The sequence below is a fragment of the Microtus ochrogaster genome, chromosome 5 (assembly GCF_000317375.1).
Source record: "Microtus ochrogaster isolate Prairie Vole_2 chromosome 5, MicOch1.0, whole genome shotgun sequence".
NCBI classification, from domain to species: Eukaryota; Metazoa; Chordata; class Mammalia; order Rodentia; family Cricetidae; genus Microtus; species Microtus ochrogaster.
In genome coordinates this window covers 56,781,657-56,786,107 of record NC_022012.1, presented here as the reverse complement: position 1 = coordinate 56,786,107, position 4,451 = coordinate 56,781,657, and positions in this window count along the sequence as shown.

The window sequence follows — 4,451 nt, the reverse complement described above, 5'->3', positions numbered from 1 at the left end:
TGAGAGGAGAGCTGTCGAGTCTAAGCTCACTTCCTCTTCCTCCCAGCATTCTGTTCTGTTTACTCCTCCCACCTATGTTTTAACCTATGAGGGCCAGCCAAGCAGTTTCTTTATTTTTTTAACCAATGACCTTCCTCCATCACACACCAATTTCAGTCATGGCATCTCTGTGTCTTTCTGATCAAATTGTGCTTTTGGACTGTTGGGAGGAGCTTTTCTGTCACCCGAGCCAAGGGTGGTCCCCTGGTTCAATAATGAGCTCCAGGGACCACCTTGAGGTCAAGAGCATACGCCATAGAGTCTGCAATTTCTTTTCTCATTGCCGTGACAACATATCTGACTTCAACGTCTTATGGGGAGGAAAGATTTTGACTCATAGTTTCTGAGATTTCAGCCTGCAATCCTTGGCTCTGTTGCATCTGGCCAGAGGCAGAGTGTCTTGTCCACAGAAGGGTGAGAGGAAGATTCAGAAGGAAATGTAACTCAGTGTGATGGAAATGATAGAGAAGGTTTGCCCTTATCCAGTGCAGGACTCACTTTAGGTACTTGTTGATTGACAGGAAATTTTGTACCATTTCAGTTTTAATGAGTTAATATTAAGCTTTAACTGTTTAAAGAAACATTCAGGAAGGTCTATGATCAAGGACTTATCTTGCATCCCAAGAGCAAAGCCAAAGAACTATGTCTCTTAGAGTTGTGGTTTCTCTGGAGCAAAGGACTCCATAGAACAGCGACTTTATTGATTATTGTTCAAACTATTTCAGTTATTTGTTTGTTTGCTTGTTTGTTTTTCTGCAATGGGGATTGAACCTAGGACTTAAAATGTGATTTTATTTTGGGGCAGGGTCTCTTTAAGTTACCTGGGGTGATTTTGTATTGTGGATCTTTCTGGCTCAGTCTTCTAAATAGCTGGGGTGCTAGTATGTCTAAAGTGTAAACCAGTGTTTAAGAGGATCACTCATTCCCAGTTTCTTACATTATTCCATCAGAGTAAAAAGGTAATTTATTTTCTTACTGTTATCATCATCATCATCATCATCATCATCATCATCATCATCATCATCATCATCAAGGCAGAGTCTCTTGCTGAGGCCCAACAAAGTGAGCCTTTTCCACCTTGTCTGAAGGTCAGAGAGTTTCAGCTTGCTCAAAGTTGTTAACAAATGTGGCTACACACCCTGACCTAGGGTTTGGTTACTTGGTGGTTTAAACATTAAGATGGCCCATACAGGTAGGTCCACTCCATCCTGGCCAAAGGTCAGAGAATTCTAGCATGCTTCTGCTCCTTTTGAATTAGGAGGTTTGACCTAAGGAGTGGCTACCTTTAGGATACTTGGTCTAGGGTGGGTTCACAGCCTAAACAACAGAAAGTTTTTCTCATGACTTAATGGCTTGATGTCTCAAGTATTGAAGCAAGTATCTGTCCTAGTTGTCCTTTGTATCATGTTAAGACAGTCTTTTGTCTTCTTCCCCTCTGTTGTATTAGGGTATAAAAAGGTATGGAAAATTAGATGAGGGGAATTTAAGTATTCACTGGAACTCCCTCCCGGTACTATCCTATGTTTCTGTTTTATTATTATTATTATTATAGTTCTGTTTTATTATTTTTACTCATGTGTTTGTTCTCTTTACTTATTTTTCTAATCCCCATTTTCTAAGTTGGTCCCCCACAGTCTTTCATAGCCTAGGCTGGCTTGGAATTCTCTCTGTAGCTGATGGTGTTCTTGGATCCTTCTCTTCCTAGTTCTATCTTCCACATGCTGGGAATACAGAGAGAGTATGCCACCATGCCTAGCTGAAAGATCATTTTAAAATCACCTTATTCTGATTTAGTTCCTACTCTAGAAGAGCTCACAAGTGTCTCAGGAAAAGGAAATAATCCTTTTGGAATCTAAAGGAGCCTCATCTCTAAAAACAAAAATATACCCTGTCATCTCCACGGGCAGTCCCAGATCTGTGGGTTCTATACATGAAGCCACCTCTCTGCTGTCTCTACGAACCAGAAAGCTCTATTTTTACCTGTTCAGCTGTTCAAACTCTCAGGGTCATCAGGGGACTAGCCATAAGAAATATTAATTATTTCTTAGAAGTGCAAATAAACCTTTATCATGCCAAACCCAAATGGTCATTTTTTTTTGGCAGGAACTTTATGGTAACCCAATGAATAATACTTTAAAAATGTTATTCAGAAAGTTAACTTATTGAGTTTCTGCAGGTTTGTTTATGGCTAACATCTGTTAGGGCCATGAGATAATTGAAATAAAATCCATTAGAGGGCTGACAGAGTTAGTGTGGAGAGGTGAGGAGTCTGTAATGGCTCCTGCAGTGTGCATTATTTGTGTTACTACATAATGAATGTTGGCTTCTCCACTAGAATCTAAGCCCATAAGTGTAGAGAGACTGACCTCACTATTGCACATTTCCACGTTATCTTGCAAAATGCTTGATATACAGACATTATATTTTTATTAACAATATGACTTTGATGTAGTCCTGGAGTGCTCTGCCCAGGAAAAATATCTTTCAGCTAGAGTTTGGAATGAACTCACATAAGATATGATAAAATTAGGAAGGCAGGGAGGAAACGGGAGGAAAATGTGGGTATAGGCCCTTCGAGCCAGTTTTGTAGGCTCAGAATAGGAAAATAAGCATTTCTTCTGTTTAACCAGAATATGATTGTTTTTGAAAACCTTTTCTCATTGCTCAAATATCTGAATTTGAAAGGCTTGTTTAAATACAGCACATTTAAAAACAGACACCTGTTTTATTACCGTAATCCCTGAGGGTGGATGAATGACAGTGCTTTGGATAGGTTGGTAGTGTCTTCAGAAGGCAGAGTTGACTTAGGTCATATGCTTGAATCCTAACAGAACTGGGATTAATAACCGGAAGTGACTCAGGAGTTAAAAGGTCCTTTATGAATCTGGAGAGATGGTTCAGTGATTAAATGCTCATGCTGCTCTTACAGAGGGCCCCACTTCAATTCCCAGCACCTAATTGGGGGGGCTCATAACTGCTTGTAACTTCAGCTCTAGAGAATCTGATGGCCTCTCCTAGCCTTCATGAGCATATATACTCATGTGTACAAAGAAACATACATGCACACAAATAAAACAAATACATCTTTTAAAATGTTAAGATTGAGATTAATGTATTTTTCAAAGTACTTTATAACTGCTATTGTTGTTCTGGTAATAACTGCATGTGTGTGTGTGTGTGTGTGTGTGTGTGTGTGTGTGTGTATGCATACGGGATCTCATGTCATCCAGGCTGGTCTTAAACTTCTTATCCTCCTGCCTCTACCTTCTAACTGGGATTCTCGTCATGGGCCACCAAAGCTGACTTTTGGTAGACAAATCCTTTTGTGAATCTGAGAAGCTCTTGCTTAGCCTTATTTTAAGAGGGAGGGGGCGTGTTGAGGCATATCAGAGAGGGAGCAGATGATCTCAGGGATTCTTCCCAACTTTCAAGTTTATGGCCAGGCTTAAAGAACTCATGAGACCCATTAATCTAGGTTCAGGTATAGTATCTCTAAGGGAATAGTCTCTGTTTACTAGTAAAGTACTTTATGACCTAAAATGAAAGGTATCACAAATCACAGTTTATATTTGTAGAAAAAAGTTGGGGCTAGATCTAAAATAAATTTGTAAGTACAGAGGCTAAATAAATATGTCACAAGAATAGGACCACAACCAACAGAAAGATGTTCTTAAGGTTATGGCATTAATGTTTTAAAAGTCTATATAAGCAGTAACCAAATGAAATGGACACAGCAAGCAGTGGTTACAAGAATATCACTTCCCTGTCCATTGAGGAGGACATTCAGTTCAGCACAGCATGCATTTACTCTGTAACATTTTAAGCTCGAGAGATACAGGGAGAATGGAACAACTCTGCCTTCCCATCATCTAGGAAGTATGGCCTAGTCACTGATTTATAATGCCCTATTGAGAAAAAATACTTTATTCCGATTTATCGATAGAAACACTAAGATAGAGAAGAACTGATTGAATTGCTCATTGACATGTAGGCAATGAGTAATACAAAAGATTGAATTAGTAGCAGCATGGCTGCAGAGTTCATGGCCTGACTATTGCAGTATACTGTCTTTCAGGTGAAGCCCGAGTCTTCTTTCTACCTGAGCCTACCTCCAAAGGCTGTGTAGTTCAACTGATATTTATGATCGATTGCATTTTAGGCACTTACACTAGCTGATTTCATGGTCTTTCATTCAATCTTAATAGCTCTGTCAAGCTGATATTATCTCTATTGTAGAAATGAGTAAATTGATAAGAAGATATGAAATCACCTGTCTGAGTTCATACAATTCCTGAGGAGTAACTTTGGGATTGAAAACTCAGATCTTAGATGCTGGAGAAATGGTTCAGAGGCTAAGAGCATTTGCTCTTGCAAAAGACCCAAGTTCTGTTCCCAGCATCCATATGGCAGCT